General features: G+C 35.7%; 1 pseudogene; it reads left to right on the top strand.

Moving 5' to 3' along the window:
* The window catches only part of LOC143587545 (cytochrome P450 CYP72A219-like), a 45,318-nt pseudogene that overhangs the window by 24,708 nt on the left and 543 nt on the right, over positions 1–20,067 (top strand).

The following is a 20,067-nucleotide window of genomic DNA, read 5'->3' as shown; positions in this document are numbered from 1 at the left end:
ATTTTCAAGAGCATCCCAAAGCTCTCTCGCAGAAGTGTACTTTCGGAACGTATGGAGAACCTCTTGAGGAAGTGCCATTGTTATCGCAGCATGGGCCTTGCTTTCGGCCTCGTACATTTTCTTCTCTTCGTCCTCCATTTTGCTGTACTTCTTAACCACATCGCGACCTTCGTATTGCGCAGTTGGAGGGATATATCCATCCTGGATGCACACCCACATTTTGGCATCCTGGTATTTGATGTATTGGATGAATCTGTCCTTCCATGCCACGAAGTCAGTTCCCTTCATCAGCCTCGGGGCCTTAGTGGCAGACCCCGCTTCTACTTCCATCTTGACCAAGTCGGAGATATTGATCGACGACATCCTTGCAAAAACCTGAAAAACCTGGAAAAACAAAAAAAATATTAAAACAGCTCAGTTGGCGAAGTTAAGAATAACTTCGCTTGAAGGTTAACTTCGCTGAAAGAGAACTTCGCTGAGATCTTAAATTCGCTTGATTTGGGCGAAGTTAAGAATAACTTCGCTTAACTCTGGCGAACTTATGAGTTGAGCGAACTTGGGTTTGAAGCGAAGTTGCGGATAACTTCGCTAAGGCGAACTTATGAAGTGAGCGAAGTTGTAGTTAACTTCGCTAATCCTTATATCTTCGCCAAAAACCCTAATTCCAGCGACGGCAACTTCGCCTGAAGAATGGTAACTTCGCCCGATGAACGGTAACTTCGCCCGTTGAACAGGGAAGTTTGTTCAGATCTGTTTTCGTCAATCCAGCAGCTCCCGATCAATGCAAAGGCTTGAAAATGACTGTCAAGCACTAGCAAAACTCAATCCCAACAAAAACACGTCCCGCGAATAGGTCAAACGAGACGTTTTCTACACCCGCGTGAAATCCCGAACCTCACAATCGAGCCGATTGGCTCTGATACCAATTGTAGGTTCCTGGACGGATCGTACACGGGATGTCTCTAACAACGCAGGTGCGGAATCCCTGCGTAGGTAGATACGAGTGTAGAGTATATAGAGATCGAACACACAAGCAATAAACCAACCACGTTATATTGATAACAAACACGTGACCCGAGGTCACCGTTACAGACTATGACACGTAACTCGGTTACTGAAAAACTGAAACGAAAACCCTAAACGAACAACCTTAAACTGTTTCGTCTGAAACAGTATATAAACACGACAACTTCGCCACAGGCGAAGTTGTCAATAACTTCGCTGATTCAACAAGTTCGCCATAGCGAACTTGTTGACAACTTCGCGCATTACAAAACAAACATAAACAAAACATAATTACATTACAGACTCGATTACAAATGCTAGACTATGAACTACTGACATACATGTACCAACACGGCCACATCGGTTACATTGTCGGCACGGGACTTGAGTTGGATGGTGAAGTCTACAAGTTGGGCAAAAGGGTTGGTTTCCTGTGTAAGGTTTCTTAGTTGACGGGGCAGGGAGTGCGGGATTGGTTAAGGCATAGTTATGGACTACAGGGGGTGTTGGGTAGGTTGACAGTGGGTTAGGAGCGTATACTGGAGGTTGGTAGGTGGGTTGCTGGACAATGAGCGGGCTGGTAAGCGCGTAGGTTTGATGATTGGGTCTGCGCCTACGCTTGAGGTTGTTACGGTTTGAGGGTTCTGGCTTGGTTTCTGTTGGTTCTGGGACAGTCTTGGTGAGTTTGGTCTTTTCGGCTCCTCGCAGGAACAGGGTTCCTGCCCTGACATGGTTGTCGCTGAGCACAGCGGCCAACTCGATGGCGTCAGAGAGGGTTACTGGGTTCCTGGCCCATACAGAATCTTGAATTTCCATGGGGAGACCCCCAAGAAACTTCTCGATGGCTCGGCGGGAAGGGGTAACTAGGTGCGGGACAAGCAAACTTAGTTCGTGGAAGCGCGTAGCGTACTCGCGCGCTTCGCCACTGTACTGCTTCAAGTTCCAAAATTCCTCCTCAAGGCGCTTTATTTCTTTGGGAGGGCAGAATTCTCTGGTCAAAAGTTCCTTGAATTCCTCCCAGATCATGCTAGAAGCAGCCTCTGTGCCACGCGCGTGAGCTACTCCGTTCCACCAAGTAAGCGCCCTTGATTCTAGGACACTTGAGGCGTATAAGGTTCGTCGGTCTGGAGGGCATTGGGTATGGAGGAAGGTGTTCTCAATTTTCTCGAGCCATTGGAGCATTACGGTGGCTCCTTCAAGCCCTGTGAATTTCGGAGGGTTACCCGCATTAAAGGATTTAATATTGTATCCGGAGGGGTTGGTATTATTTTGGTTTAAGGCTTGGGCTATTGCGGCGGCCATTTCCTGGGAACGTTGCTGCCTACGTCTGCGCGAGGCTTCTCTCCTCTGATGACGGCGAGATAGCGGAGGCATTCTATAAAAGTTTTAGTTTTTTGTTAATATCTTGGTATGGGAAATCGTTTTAGCGCAAAGTATATCATTGTAAAGCTTGTTTCGCGGAGTTAAATGCTATCAAATTTTGAAGTAAAATATGAATTTAAATGCAAACTTAATACAGGTAATGAATTCGAATTGAAAATCGACAATTCATGTATCACCATGACTTTTCAAATCTTCAATTTAAAATATACGAGTAAATGAGCATTGAAGGTAGACAATTCATGTATCACCATGACTTTTCAAATCTTCAATTTAAAATATCGAGTAAATGAATATTGGAGATTGACAATTCATGTATCACCATGACTTTTCAAATCTTCAATTTAAAACATAAAGTTAATGGGGATTGAAAATCAACTATTCATGTATCACCATGACTTTTCGGATTTTCAATGCTAAATCCCAACAACAAACGAATATGTAAGTAAAGAAATAAATTGAAATTTTAACAATAAAAATCGAAAGATCGCGAAATAAACATGAAATCATGTGCTGCGTATATGCAAGCATATTTTATAAATATCGAGTAATTAACAATTAGCGCGCAAACATGAGATATTTCTCATGCGCGAGAAGGGACTCTTAGGTATTCTAGGTCGTTACGTCTAACCACCTATCCTAAAGTCACGGAGCTCTGATACCAATCTGTAACACCCCGACCGATGGCGGATTATACATCGGGGCGCCACGTATTGTTTCATTACTCGTGACACTATTTGGGTGTCAATATTTAATAAATACATTTTCATTGCGCACGCGCAGAACACGATTCGTAGAGTAACATAAATCATATCATAACTTAAAATATTCAAATAACATAATTTGTCTTGTTACATTTTAATCTAGGTCCAAACAAAAAGAAAACATCCTACGTGTCCTTGAGATTCCCAAAAGCAGCTACAGCAAACCTGAACATGTGTTAAAATAAAACGTCAACACTTGCGTGTCGGTGAGAAATCAAGTTTAATAGATATAAATAGATAATGACAAACACTGCGCGCAACATGTGCTTAACTGGGGTTTAACATAGGGTGTAATCAGATTGTGATCAAGCCTAAATAGATCATAGCTCATAGTTCAATCCGTGCTCCCAATCGAGCACAAAAACAATTAATCATACGTGCATGTGTAAACAAAACAAGAAAACCGTAAACGATAGGTCTCCCGTGTTCATCTAATGGATCCATGAAAACTTCGGAATAGGCCGAACAAAGCGGTTAATGATTCACACATACAAATAAACAGCCAAGTAAACGTCCATAACACATGGGGTTTTGCGCACATAAATTTCATAAACAAGTTTAAGACTCAAGTTGTACGAACACATGAACATCCCAAAACGTTAAAAATAAAAGGGGATTAAGTACGAGATTACTCACCTGAAAAAGGTGTGTTGAAAGATAATGCAAGAACCAACTTTTAAACAAGCACAAGTTAACCTATAAATAAGAGGTTATTGGTTTAACGATTGGTTTTTATGTCTTGAATATAGGTAAGTTACTTAAACAAAAATTATATATATTATATATTTACCGAGATTCTGGGCAGAACAGAAGAGAAGACGGAGGCAAAGAGTGGAGTGGCGTTGCAGAGGAACTACGGCAGAGAGCAAAGGGAGAGAGATTTGGGGAGAGTTTTAAGTGTAGTGTGTGTAGTGTTAATAAACAAGAAATTAGCTTAATTTATAGGAAAACCCAAGGGAACACAATCCCTTGAAAAGGGGAAAAGATCTTATCAAAACAAGCAAAAGATATTAAAAAGCACCAGAAAACAAAAGCAAAAGATATTAAAAGATATGCCGGCAGCTGCAGGGGATGGGGAAAAGCTGACAGGTTACAGATCAAAGCATGGGAGGTGTCAGATAAAACACTGTTCAAGACATGCAAAAGAAGATTTCAAAAGATTATGTCAGTCACTTTTTCTGTCAACCAATAGGATTGGTGCGCATGCTGCGCCGAAAGTGGCTTTTCGGACAGGTGTCAGAACTGACCTAAAGTGCTCATACAAAAGATAAGATATTTCAAAAGCATACAGGCTGACCTAAACTGAAGAAAAGACTTAAGGTCTAGCGCGAGAAGACTCGAGCGCTGCGCGCGAGGGCGAAGGCAGACAGAGAACAATCCTTAGCGCGCCGCGGGAAGAACTATAATCCTTAGCGCGTCGCGGGAAGAACTATAATCCTTAGCGCGCTGCGGGAAGAACTATAATCCTTAGCGCGCCGCGGGAAGAACTACCATTCTTAGCGCGTTGCGGGAAGAACTATAATCCTTAGCGCGTCGCGGGAAGACTACCATTCTTAGCGCGCTACGGGAACAGTTCGCCTCGCGTATCGCAGGAACAGATGGTCTTCGCGCAGGCTTCCTTGTAAGGAGTCTGGCGCGTGGAGCTGCGCAGACATCCTTAGGCGGGAAGAACCAAAGGACAAGCAAAGAGTTAAGAGAAAAGGGGGTTCAAGGCTCAAGGGTTTAAGCAAAGGGGCGGGATGGCGACAAGAGAGAAAAAGAGGCGGGACGGCGACAAGAGAGAAGAAGAGGCGGGACGGCGGAAAGGAATTATTATTATTAGTAATATATATAAAAACATATGTATATATATAATTTATTTAATGTTAAATTTACAAAGATTAATAATCAAATTTTAAATCATAAAAAGAATCGGATTCGAAAACGGGTACCTGGGTCGGGTCGGATTTGGGCAGTTGTCACAGGTACAGTGTCAAGGCAAAACCCTTCACATACCTAGCGCTCCGCAGGGAATTGAAACCAAGAAGGATCTTCTGGGCAATGCTTGCGGAAACGGGAATAACATCCCCGCATAGCGGGAACGTCGAGAACTACATTGTTTGAAGCTTCAAGATGGAATTGGTGGTTTTAACATAATTGATCACTATGTTCAAAACTACCAAAACCTCATGGAGAATCCACACAAGTGTGACTCAACGCTCCTGACTTGCGAGGAGGTTACAGACCTACCCGCATCATACCCAAAGATCAAGCAGGAAAGTCGGGAATTTCTGCAAGTGACATAAGGACTTCCGCGGGAAGAATCCCTATGGAAAACCTTAAAACTAAACCCTTTTCAAAAACCCTTTGCTTAAGTCCAAAAGTTCACCTCACTTATTAAACATTCATGAGAAGAACATTGGACTGGGGGGACTTGAAGAGGTAGGTCCCAGCAGAGCCCAGTTGGACCCACAGGACTCACCTTGAAGAGAGACGTCTGCACAGAAACCAACTGGATCCGCAGGACCCACCATGCTCAGAGACGTGACGTCCTTACGCGCAGTACGCAAGCTGTTCCCGCAGGAAATGCCTCCCAATGGTGAAGTACTCCGCCTGTTCCCGCAGCTGCGGATACAAGCCATCAGGGAAGGCCACCCGCGCAGCAAGGCTACACGCACAAGGCACTTAGCTCTCAATAATTCAGTAGTCACCTGAAGGAATGAGCAAAGCCGGGAACAATCCCGCACAAAGGCGGGAGGGGGAATACTCCCGCCCAAATGAGCCAGTCCGTACGATACTGGAAGATCTTTTGTACTGTACCTGACGAGGTATGGGCAAAAGATCTGACCAGAGATACGACAGCCCATTGACAACAGTATGGCGAGCAGCATGCTCTTGTACTGTATGTCACTATTAGCCGCTACCTACTCACCAACTCCTGTCATACCACGTGCATAGCCTGCAGTTGGTGGAAAAGGAATAGTACACAGCAGGCCTGGTCACTGTCAGCCGCTGCCTACCCACCAACTACCAGCATGGCACGTGCGTAGGCCACAGTTGGTAGAACAGGAATACTATTCAACCGGCTATACCCTCTTGGAAACCTACCTTCGGCTATAAATACCCCAAATGGTATGATCATCTCATCTTATCTTGTATCTTACATCTTATACCTGATATCTGCTCTAGCAATCTCTTAATATACACTTATATTCAAGAGAAATCTAGTCTGATTCTCACGTCGGAGGGTGGTCACAAGGAGGTACCCCCCCCCCTTCTCAGTGACGAGCTCACGGTGTCTGTTTTGCAGGTTATCAGAAGAACCATCTTTGCCGGGTCTAACCCCTCGTGGGAAACATCTATTTAACCCCCAGATTATCCGTAATCTGCCCGGGGTCGATTAGTGTTTCTTCAAGTATTAATCGATATTATCATTGGCCTATACGTGTATTATTATATATATTAAATAAGAAGGCCGGTGGCCTCTCACAAATTTACTGTTCCTTGGTTTTTCTGCTTAGAAAGTTGTATGGTGTGCTTGAATGGTTGTTTCAGCTCCACCTCTTTTACTTTCCTCCACGTATCCACCTCTTTGTATACGTGTATCACGCTTTTTCAATACCACCACTACAAGCCTAACTCTACTAGAGCATCACCATTATCATCGTCATCTGCCTTCATCTTCGCCGATTTGGATTCCTAATTTGATGTCGGAAATCAGACATCACCCAAATAGATCGGTAAAACCCCCTTTTGATTAGGCTCTATAACTCTTTCTTCATGCATCTTTATCATCATCATCATCATCATCACCGATTTCTCTCTATTTTCTACCGCCTCTCTCCAGTTCGTGCTTTGCCGGGTTCGACTTTGGAAACCCTAGGTGAGGCTGACGCTGTTGCCGTTGCCGGGTTCTGTTTTGTAACCCTAGGCGGTGGCTGCGGTGGAGAGGGTTGTCTGTAGCTGTGATAAAGGTGTGTCGGTGATGTTCTCCACCGTCTGTTGCCGGGTTCCAATTTGGAACCCTAGGCGGTGGTGGCGTAGACCGGCGACTTTTGGTTGTATACATCTGTCGCAGTGCTACAACATGCAGCGCCTGAGTGAAAGGGCCGTCGCAGTGCTACAATATGCTTTGGTTTGTTATCTGTATTAAGTGTAACTCGATGATGACGAGCTAGGCTCATCTAAGACAGGCCTTCATTCGTTACATTGGCTCAATGAATTTTTCAACATATATTATGGGTATGTTTGTCAAGGAGTTTTTAAAAGCTTTTAGGGGGCTTCAAGCTTTTAAGAAAAAACTCATACTCAATTAAAAGTCTTGTTTGATTGAAGGAGCTTGAAGTTTTTTGTCATGAGAAAAAGCTCATTTTTTAAACGCCACTACTACTAGCGTTTGATAAAAAGCTACAAGCTTTTACATTTAAATTTATAAGTTTGGTACTTGAACTTTCATCAACTTTTGTAAATTTATATTATAGTTACATATTTTACCCTTATTCAAAACTAACTACCCCCATGGCTCTTTAAAAGTCTATAACTTTTTAACACGTTAATATTTTTTTAAACAAATTATATCATAAAAAAGAGCATTTCATTTTCTTTCATTTGAGTATGATATTGCTATACTTCTTTACCGGTTATGATTGGTAACAAGTTGAGTCAGACGAGCTCGGGTCATGTGTAAGACCAAATTAGGGTCGGAACGAGTCGATAAAAAAGGGTTAATTTAGCTCGGTTTGTGTCAGTACGGTTTTGAGTTAAAAGGGCCAGGTCAAACATGTTTCAGATTAAAACGGTGTCGGGTTGGAAAGGGTTTCAGATCAAAAGAGGTTGGTTTAAAAAATTATCTATTTGAAATTACTGTATATTTTAGCTTTGTTTCTTGATTTTCGCCATCGATTACACGCTTACTGCCTTTGCACGAAGTACACCTCTGCATGCGGGTTATGCGTGCACTAATATCAAGTGAATCACGTACCGACACTGATTATGCGGTTGATGTCAAGTTGTGCGCGCGCTCCGCCGCACCGCGTTGGCACCCAATTAGTTTTGTTAAAAGTCCCAGCTACTCTGCAAAATACATAAATATATCTAAAAAGCTACAGCTAACAGCTACCAGCTACCAGCTTCCAGCTAACAGCCACAATATAATTTGAAGGCCATGATGATGACTAGCCCTCATCTGAGCCACAATATAATTTGAAAGCTGGTAGGGTGAGTCAATGATGACGAGCAGACTTATATGAGATCTTCCTATTTTTTGTACGAGTTCATTTGTTTGTCTGAGGTTGACAGGTGTAAACCCTAACATTTTTTTTATGTTAGAACCTAAGATAATGAGCCCGACTTCATCTGGACAACTATCTCATTTGGAAAATGATATTTAACTCGATGATGACGAGATGACCTTGATCTGAGAGGCGGTCTAAATGACCATTTACTGTCTTGATAATTTACTATACATTCAACTTTTTAGAAACGTTCGGAGACTCAACTTTTTAGACACGTTCAGAGACACGTGTTCCTTTTTTTCCCAACTTAAAACGCCCGCCGCAACGCGGCGGGTCTAGATACTAGTTTTATATAAAGTTTGAGAGCTACACGTAACTGTGGTAGAAAATAAATTAATTAACAGAAAATGAAAAACTCAAGTGAAACTCTTTCTTTAGTACTGTCTTTTGTGCATGCCAAATTAATTGTCTTTATAAGTTGCCACAGCCATTAAGTTGTAACTAAAAAAGGAAAATTGATTTTAAATAATCTTAATTATGTCTTATTGGTAAATAGTAGTCATAACTTTATACTTGGTTTTAAATAATCTTAATTATGTCTTATTGACAAATAGCAGTCCTAACTTCACACTTGCTTTGTGATGGTCCTAACTAAAGGTGTATTTTTTTTCCAACAGTACGCGACTAATGGATGGTTAACTCTGTAATTAGTTTGCTGTTTACGTGGCACGCCTAGCAGGCCGTTGGAAAAAAAATACACCTTTAGTTGGGGCTGTTATTTGCTAACCTCGCATAGTTGAGATGATTTAAAACTATTTTTTTTTAAAAGAAACAGACGATTATTGCCATGTAATGCTGCCGCACAGATACATATATTTATTGATAACTAGGCGTGCCATGTAAGCATAGATTAACGGATGGTTAACTCCGTTAGTCGCGGACCGTTGGTAAAAATACATCTGTAGTAGGAACCGTCACAAGCTAAAAGCGAAGTTAAAACTGTTATTTGCCAATAAGGTATAACAGAGATTATCTAAAACCAGCATTTCATTAAAAAATCATTAAACACTTCTCTTTTATGAACCATATAAAAGTTTGAAAGTATATTTAACTAGTTTTTTTACCCGGTGCGTTGCGCCAGGCAGGTTGGTAAAAACCAAGCGTTAAGCTGATAAGTCGACGCGGATTCAATCGGTTTCAGTGGCGTGCGTTATTGTACCGGAATTAACACCAAAATAAAACAAAAAACTTATAAAAATTGAGGGGGAGTGGTGGATCAATGTGGTGGCGTCGGCCGGTAAATCTCGAACGTTGGTAAAATCGACAGTTGTCGATCCCGGGCGGCAAGACTACGGGAATTCGGTCGGTGTCCATCATGTTTGTTATGATCCCGAAACTAAAAAAAATTGGCGTTCGGTCGGTTTCCATTACGTTCTTTATGATGACTGAACTAAACAAAATTTACGAACCAGTTTGGTGCCACCAACTGACCCAATAGGAAACTTGCGGCACCAAACTTCTTATTTGTTATATAGTATAATGACTGGGATATTTAATTAATATGTAGGATGCGGTATTTAATGACTAGGATATCACATTTAATTTTTTTTTGGTAAATTAGAAATAAACAGTCCTAACTTTTGTGTATTGGTCGATAATAATCCAAACTTTAAAATCACTGTCAGTGGTCCCAACTTTCAATTATTTTTGTCTCGATGAACCTCCGTTAAAAAAACATTTAACACTGTTAAGTATTTTTCTGAGTTTCAAACCGATGTTTTAGGGATTTTGATCGGAAGAACGACTCGACTCGACTGTGGAAACCTTTTTCATGAAACGGTGATCCAAGCGACGAAACAATGTTTCAATTTGGGTGCTTGAATTTCCAATTAACAAAAACCAAGTCATTTGAATCACCGTTTCATGATAAGTTTTACATTAGTCGAATCGTATCGTTCTTCCGATCAAAAGCCCTAAAACAACGGTTTGAAACTCGGAAAAAAACTTAACGACGCTAAGTGTTTTTTAACGGATGCCATTAAGACAAAAATAGTTGAAAGTTGGGACCAGCTTGTAGTGATTTTTAAAGTTAAGATTATTATCAGCGAATACAAAATTGGAATTATTTATTTTCAATTTTTCTTTTTTTTTTAACATCAGGATATCACATTTAATTAATTAATCTTAGACATTAATTAAATGTGATACGCTAACCATTAAAAGAGTACAACATACATTTTCAAATTTTTTGTACTCTAAAATACACATTACTTAAATGTGATATTGTAATCATTAAAGAGTAAAACATACACTTTCAAATTTATTGTACTCTGAAATCATAAAACGTTGCCTCATCAAACATGTAGAATTTTAACATTGTATTCTATACATAAACTAATGTATCTTACACATAAATTGGTACATCCTACACTTGAATTAATGCATCTATTACAAAAAAATGTGTTACAACCTACACATCAAATCTACACATAGAATACTATAACCTACACAAATTAATACATCCTACACATCAAATAGACACATAGAAAATAGTAACATACATATATAACATAATAACTTATAAATAATAACCTATAAAAAGAACTTAACATCCTACATATGACCTAATCATAGATCTTAATAATCTACATGACGAGCATAACATCCCACATTAGTACAACATTCTACATTAGCGTAACGTGCACATGGCATTCTACATATGACCGACACGTAAATCTTATTTCACCATGCACGGATTGTTAGCTCATTTCATTTCACTAACATATAACTAATATTCACTTACCCAATGTAAGTCTAAAACTGAGATGAAATGACAATGTGTTTTTTGTTGTAAATATTATTTTGTTTCGATGAACCCTTGTTTTTTTAATACACAAATGGTAAATTCGCTTTATATAAAGGGATAATGATAGCTTTAACTTGTTTAACTCGCTGTTGGTTTTATTTATATAAAAATCTTGACATCAAAAATAAAGTAATTCTTGTTAGGGCGTGTAAGGTCCAGTTATTATCCTTAACTAAATTAATCAATCAGTTCGGTTTATTTGGTTTCGACCCGGTTTGGTTAATTTTAATTAGTAACCCAAATCAATTTGTGCTAAAATTTTATTTAAAAATACATAATATGAATGCATATTAAAATATATGAAAGGAAGATATAAAAATACCTTAAATAGATGAATAAAAGCTAGAAAAAACTATATGAAATACTAGGTTAATAACCCGTGTATTACACGGGTTGAAAAATGATATAATGTCAATAAAAAAATATTTACATATTTGATACAAGTTATAAGTGAAATCAAACATATAAAACAATTATAATTATTTAAAAAAATTCATAATGCCAAATAATTTAGTAAGGTGTAACAATTTCTTATAAATTAAATTATATATTACACTAATTATAATAGTGACGAATGATTTAAACATAAATTGTTCATAAAGGAAATAATTCAATGGAAAACGTTTCCATCGGGTTTGAAAATACTCGTTGTTTCAACAAACTATTTTGAACCATATATGAACTAGAACCGCTCGTTCAAATTAACATATAAAACTAAAATGCATGAATAATGAATTTGACTTTTAAGTTAGATAATAATATCATTTAAAATAACCCGTTTCGACTCAAACTCATTATGATCATAAATCTTTTTTACCTGCCCGCTTTGACCTGAACTAATTTGATACTCTTTTAAAATAACTTGTTTTGACCCGAACTTATTTTGACTCTAAAAACACATTGATCTAAACTTGTTTTGAACCAAACACAAACCCGATCCGCATGTTTAAATTAATATAAAACTAAGAATACATAGACAATGAATCTTATTTTTAAGTTAGAAAATACTATGATTTAAAACAATACGATTCGACCTGAGTTTATTTGAATCATAACCCCTTTTTGATACGCATGTTTTGACCTAACCAATTTGATATTCTTTTAAAATAACCTGTTTCGAACCGAACACTTTCCGTTCATAACCTGTTTCGAGCCGAATTAATTTTATTAAAAAACTATTGACCAGAACTAAATATGAGCATAATCCGTTTTTTTTAAATTAACATAAAAACTAAGATAAAATGAACAATAAATTTATCTTTTATTCTATATATAAACTTTTATATAGTCGACTTGTACCAGACACTACTTTTGACCCGTAAATCTGTAATATCTTTGTAAAAAAAGTTAAACCAATTAATCAATCTGTTGAAACCAGCCATTCTTTCCGAGGTAATAACTTAATTTGTTATTAGAAATTGTTAATAATATAATTTTAAGAAAGTAATAATTGGTTTAATTGAAGTAATTAATTAATATTAAATAGTAATAAATACATTAATGGTTATATCATTTAACATAAAAAATAATTAAATTGAATGAATGGTAATTAAAAAATTACTTAATTAGGTGGAATACTTATAAATGAAAATTGATTAGTTGGCATCCCATGTGGATGGCCTATTTGAAAGCCATGTGAAACATGTATTGCTTTAATATATAAGTTGGATATTTTAATTATTATAACAGTTAGGTTCCTATCCATATATTATAAGATTTTCAAATTTTAAATTTATATGTCATAATAATAAATTAATATTAGTGAAACTTGGAAAAAAGGCGTATTAGAAACAAAAAATCACAATATATAAACATTATTTCAAGTAACAAGCATATTAAACATCATATCGATTAACCGATAATTTAAAAAAAAATCATACATTTAAACCCTAAATAGATTAAAACATAAATCGATTAATAGGAATAAATTAAATATCAAATCTATTAACCTTTAGTATAAAAAATCATGCTATTACACCCTAAATCCAATAACAGTGAATCAATTTGATGTTGTTCTTCACAAAAATCGATTAAACACTAAAATATAAATCATACATGATAATTGCAAACGATGAACATATTTGATGTTATTTGGATTATGAAACCGACAAATCATGAAGAACCGGTTATAGACTAAGCAGTTAATGCAGAAAAATATCGGATATCGGTGAAGGACCGATATCTGAGATATCGGTTATCGCAGTGAGATATTAGTAGGATATCGGTAATTTTAATATCATGTAAAATTCATATATATAGCAATTTAACACTAATAATTCAATATAGTCTCCTATCATTAACAAATTAATCTTTTGCAAATTGCGAAACACTAATAATCATAGCAAGTAAGAATTGATTAAGACTTAAAACAATAACATTGAACACTAAAATTGATAATTAAGGCTTAAAACACTCATATCGGGAATATCAGTGGTATTTCGGTCAAATATTAGTCAACTATCGGTCAATATTGTTGATATTATCGGTACCGATATTCTGAACTGATATTCTGACTTATATATCGCCAAGGACCGATAACCAATATATCACTGATATATCGGTGATATATCGGCAATATCGACTGCATAGGTTATAGATGAGGCAAAGAATCTGGTTACAAACGATGGGAAGTGTTATGATTTTTAAACGAAGCATGTGCCTTTAAAGAAGAAACGATGAACAGTTTAAACCTAGCAAATTTAATAAGTTTTTTAATTCTAACAATAATTAGAATAATTAATATCATAATTACAATAATAAGTTACAAAAATATAAAAGTCAATATCATTGATTAAAATATTATTGTGAATATGTGGAAATTAGATTTATGGAAGGTTGATGACATGGAAGCCTATACGGACAACCTAGGTGAATGACATGTGGACAAAATTGTGTTGCTTTAATATATTAGTTAGACTAAGTTAAATACCTGTGTATACACGGATTGTGTAAACTATATTAACAAAAGATCAAAACAATGTGAAATACTTATATTAATTTGGTATTAGATGAATGAATATAAAGATGTATTACAACATTGAATACAATAAAATTTTCATAAAATAAAAAAAAGAAAATTAGATGGTAAATTTTCATTAATCTTAAAAAATTTCTTCTTATCCAGCATTTGTAGTTACCCTCTTAATTGAATATTAGAAGATTGACTCCGTCTTTAATTTTAATCTACAAAGTGCGACATAAATCTCTAAAAACTTTCCTTGTATATAATAGTTAAAATTTATTTAATTAACTTTTCTTACTAATAACACACGATTGTTACTAAAAACATAAATCATTTAGTACTAATATTAATTTGATATAGGGATTTATATTTTTAAGAAGAATAGAGTTTGATAAAAAGATTGATACAACTCATACAAATACTTAAATAAACAATACACAAAGTTTATATAAATATATATTATATTATAAAGTAATATAATTAATATTTGTGTTTAACATTCAAAATATCTGGTTACAAACAATGGCGAGCGTTATGATTTTTGAACGAAGCATGTGGCTTTTAAAGAAGAAACGATGAACAAATTAAACCTAGTAAATTTAATAAAATTTATTTTAATTCGAATAATTAATAGCATAATTACATTAATAAGTTACAAAAATATAAAAGTCAATATCATTGATTAAAATTTTATTGTGAATATGTGGAAATTAGATTTATAGAAGGTTGATGACATGGAAGCCTATGTGGACAACCTAGGTGAAGGACATGTGGACAAAATTGTGTTGCTTTAATACATTAGTTAGATGAATGATTCTGTTTAATTAGGTTCACAAAAGATTAACCGGTAATCGGTTTTGGGCCAAATTGGTCGGCCTCAGCTAACGCAAGGCCCAGTTGTGAGACTAATTGGGCTATCAAGGAATGAAACCAAACCAAACAAAACCCCTGTGTAGTGCTCATTGTTCTAAAGAAAGTTAGGGAGGAGACCAGATTTGGGAAAATAATGAAGGGAAAGTCCAATTTTTTTTGAAATTTTGGAGTAAAAGTTCAGATTTTTACTATACTTTTTTTCTCAAAAAACCGTCTTGAGAGACTGTTTTTCAATGTTTCCTACCTTTCCCGTCCATATTTTCAAATTCTAGGAAAGAGAGATTTTCAAATCTCGTCTTGAGAGACGAGATTCTACCACCACCACCACCACCCACCGTTCGCCTTCTACCACCACCACCACCGCCACCATCCACCACCACCACCCACCGTCCTCCACCACCACCACCACCCACGCCTCCGCCGCCGCCGTCGTCATCGTCGTTGTCGTCATCATCGTCATCATCATCATCATCATCTTCTTCTTCTTCATCTTTCTCATCTTCATCTTCACCTTCTCATCTTCATTTTCATCTTTACCATCAGGTGGTAGACGGTGGTGGTGGAGGATGGTGGGTGGTGGTGATGGATAGTGGTGGCGGACGATGGTGGTGGGTGGTGATCGATGGTAGTGGCGAACGGTGGGTGGGTGGTGGGGGTGGATGGTGGTGGTGGCGAACGGTGGGTGGTGGTGGTGGAAGAATCTCGTCTCTCAAGACGATATTTCAAAATCTCTTTTTCCTAGAATTTGAAAATGTGGACGGGAAAGGTAGGAAACATAAAAAAAACAATCTCTTAAGACGGTTTTTTGAGAAAAAAAGTTTAGTAAAAATCTGAACTTTTACTCCAAGATTTCAAAAAATTTGAACTTTCCCTTTATTATTTTTCCAAATCTGGTCTCCTCCCTAACATTCTTTAGAAATTTGGTCTGCTACCCCTATATTATTATCTTTTCCCAATGCATATGGAAAGTCCAAATCTTAAAAAATTTTAAAGAAAAAATGGCTATTTTAAGAAAACTCTCTCTAAAAGAGGCTATTTTAGAAATTTTCTCTATATTTAATGAGTTTGAAAGTATATTTAATGAGTGGGATATTTAATTAATATATAGGATGTGTGTATTTAATGACTAGGATATCACATTTAATTTTTTTATTTTTTTTTGAACATCAGGATATCACATTTAATCAATTAATCTTACACATTAATTAAATGTGATATGCTAGCCATTAAAGAGTACAACATACATTTTCAAAATTTTTTACTCTAAAATACACATTAATTAAATGTGATATTGTAGTCATTAATTTAGGGCCGTCTTAGAGTATGTGTGAGCTAGTCAATTGTGCAAGACACATAATTTTTTAGTTCCTTTGAATATATTTTATATATTATATGAGCTTTTTATTTCTTTTAATATATTTTGAAGCCCATATTTATAATTCGTGCAAGGCCAACAAAGACCATTGAGCTCTTGGGGACGGCCCTCTCATTAATGAGTAAAACATAAACTTTCAAATTTGTTGTGCTCCGAAATCATAAAACGTTCTCTCTTACATATCAAACATGTAGAATTTTGACATTGTATTCTATACATAAACTAACGTATCTTACACATAAATTGGTACATCCTACACTTGAATTAATACATCCATTACAAAAAAAATGTGTTACAACCTATACATCAAATCTACACATAGAATAATATAACCTACACATAAATTAATACATCCTACACATCAAATAAACACATAGAAAATAGTAACATACATAAATAACATTATAACATACAAAAAGAACTTAACATCCTACATATAACCTAAGCATAGATCTTAATCATCTACATGACGAACATGACATCCTACATTAGTATAACATTCTACATTAGTGTAACGTGCATATGGCATCCTATATATGACCTACACGTAAATCTTATTTCACCACGCAGGGATTATTAGTTCTTTTCATTTCACTAGCATATAACTAATATTCACTTGCACAATGCATGTCTAAATTAAGCTGAGATGAAATGGCAGTGTGTTTTTGTCGTAAATATTATTTTGTTTCGATGAAGCCTTGTTTTTTTCAATACACAAATGCTAAATTCGCTTTATTTAAAGGGATAATGATAGCTTTAATTTGTTTAACTCGCTGTTGGTTTTATTTATATAAAAATCTTGATATAAAAAATAAAATAAAAAATGTAGATCTATTTATTTATTGACAAGGGAAGATATTGATTATGGGAATTTGAATTACGTATAAATTATAATATAAAAATGGTTCAGAATTAAAAAATATAGGGTTGTTTGTTAAAATAAGAAAAAAAAGTAATAAAAAAATGTTAGAATTCATAATTTTTTAATAAACTGGAATTAGGGAACAAAAATTATAACTTATAATAAGGAAAAATATAAATTATAATAAGAAAATATATAAAAACAATTAGTATGTAACTATATTCATAGATAATTAGTTACGAAACATAAGAAAAATCATTTGTATTAAACTACCTCTATGATTAAAATAAATCATATCACAAATGAAAATTTATGATTGGTTGGTTTATTTATCGCACTTTTTACAATAAAAAACACTTAGGAAATGAGCCTAATCCTATGTATAGAACGGATAATTTGAAAGCCCACTTGAGTTGAGACACTCATGACCTAATGTAATAGTAACTTTTTTTTTTAAATTAACACTATGTAATAAATGTTATTATAAGTTTAGGCCTTTTGTATATGATTATATAGGTAACAATTGCTTTACATGGATGGGAACAAAACCTGTGGTACATGTATCTGAACCTACTATGATACGAGAGGTGTTGGCTAATTATAGTAGATATCAAAAGCCAAGAGGAGGTAATCCATTAACAAAGTTGCTCGCTAAAGGTTTAGTAGATTTTGTGGGTGATCAATGGGTTAAACATAGAAAAATCATCAATCTTGCATTCCATACGGAGAAGCTCAAGGTTTCATGCTATTCATTTTTCTTGTTTGTTACTAGATTAACATACCTTAATTTATTAGGCATTGGAAATAAATAATATCACCTTTTGTGTATGGGCTAATAATAGTTCCACCTTTAAAAATCCCTGCCAACAGAAAACTCTTTGTCAACAGTCCAACCTTTCAACTATTTTTATCTCAATGGACCTCTGTTAAAAAACACTTAACGACGTTAAGTTTTTTTTCTGAACTTCAAACCAATGTTTATTTATCGCACATTTTGCAATCAATAACACTTAAGAAATGAACCTACTCCTATATATAGAACGGATAATTTGAAAGCCCACTTGAGTTGAGAAACTCATGACCCAGTGTAACAATAACTTTAAAAAAAAATTAACACTGTAATAAATGTTATTATTATAATTTTAGGCCTTTTGTATTTGATTATATAGGTAACAATTGTTTTACATGGATGGGAACAAAACCTGTGGTACATTTATCTGAACCTACTATGATACCAGAAGTGTTGGCTAATTATAATAGTTACCAAAAGCCAAGAGGAGGTAATCCATTAACAAAGTTGCTAGCTAAAGGTTTAGTAGATGCTGAGGGTGATCAATGGGTTAAACATAGAAAAATCATCAACCCTGCATTCCATACGGAGAAGCTCAAGGTTTCATGTTATTCATTTTTCTTGTTTGTTACTAGTTAACATACCTTAATTTATTAGGCATTGGAAATAAGTAATATCACCTTTTGTGTATGGGCTGATAATAATTCCATCTATAAAAGTCCTTGCCAACTGTCCAACCTTTCAACTATTTTTGTCTCAATAGACATCCGTTAAAAAAACACTTAACGACGTTAAGTTTTTTTTTCTGAACTTTAAACCAATGTTTTAGGGCTTTTAGTCAAAAGAAGGATACGAGTCGACTAATATAAAACTTATCTTGAAACGGAAATTCAAATGACGAAACATTGTTTCAATTCGGTGTTTGAATTTCCAATTAACAAAAATTAAGCTATTTGAATTACCGTTTTGAGATAACTTTTACATTAGTCGACTTATATCTTTCTTCCGATTAAAAGCCCTAAAACAACAGTTTGAAATTCAGGAAAAAAATGAACGACGTTAAGTGTTTTTAACGGAAGTCCACTGAGAGAAAAATAGTTAGAAAGGTTGGACCGTTGACAGAGATTTTTAAAGATGAGATAATTATCGGCCAATACACAAAAGGTGAGATTATTTATTTCCAATCTTGCCGATCTATTATCCCTAAAAGTTATTAAGAAAATGTCTATAATTGTTTTTGCAGCACATGATACCATCCTTTTACGTGAGTTGTGTTGAGATGATCGACAAATGGGAGAAACTTTTAACCCAAGAAAGCTCATGTGAAGTGGATGTATGGCCTTATCTTCAAACTTTTTCAAGCGATGTAATCTCACGTACAGCGTTCGGTAGTAGTTTTGAGGAAGGAAGAAAGATATTTGAGCTTCAAAGGGAACAAGCAACGTTCGTTATGAAGGCTGCAAATTCAGTTTACATTCCAGGTTCAAGGTAAGTGAGTTTCCAAACTTTATTAGACGATTAAATTGGTAACATCAGAAGAATCTTGTGCTAATAAATAAGATCGAATAGATTTTTGCCGACAAGAAACAATAAAAGGATGAAAGAGATTGACCAACAAGTGAGGAGTTCAATAAAAAGTATAATCAATAAATGAATTGTTGCGATGAAAGCCGGGGAAGCTAGCCATGATGACCTTTTGGGAATACTTTTGGATTCCAATGACAAAGAAATTAAACAACATGGAAATAACATTTACGGATTAAGCACTGAAGATGTAATTGAAGAATGCAAACTTTTCTACTTTGCTGGGTAGGAGACCACAGGAAATATGCTTGTTTGGACTATGATTTTATTAGGTGAACACTTAGAATGGCAAACACGTGCTAGAGAAGAAGTTTTACATGTCTTTGGAGATAAAAGACCAGATATTGATGGCTTGAGTCATCTAAAAGTTGTAAGTTTACCTACTATACTATT

This window comes from Bidens hawaiensis, unplaced genomic scaffold (genome assembly GCF_021521415.1).
Source record: "Bidens hawaiensis isolate Kalapana, Puna unplaced genomic scaffold, B.hawaiensis_p1.1 tig00035561_1, whole genome shotgun sequence".
NCBI classification, from domain to species: domain Eukaryota; kingdom Viridiplantae; phylum Streptophyta; class Magnoliopsida; order Asterales; family Asteraceae; genus Bidens; species Bidens hawaiensis.
Note: the sequence above shows the minus strand (reverse complement) of the source record. Positions and strands in the feature narration are given on the sequence as shown.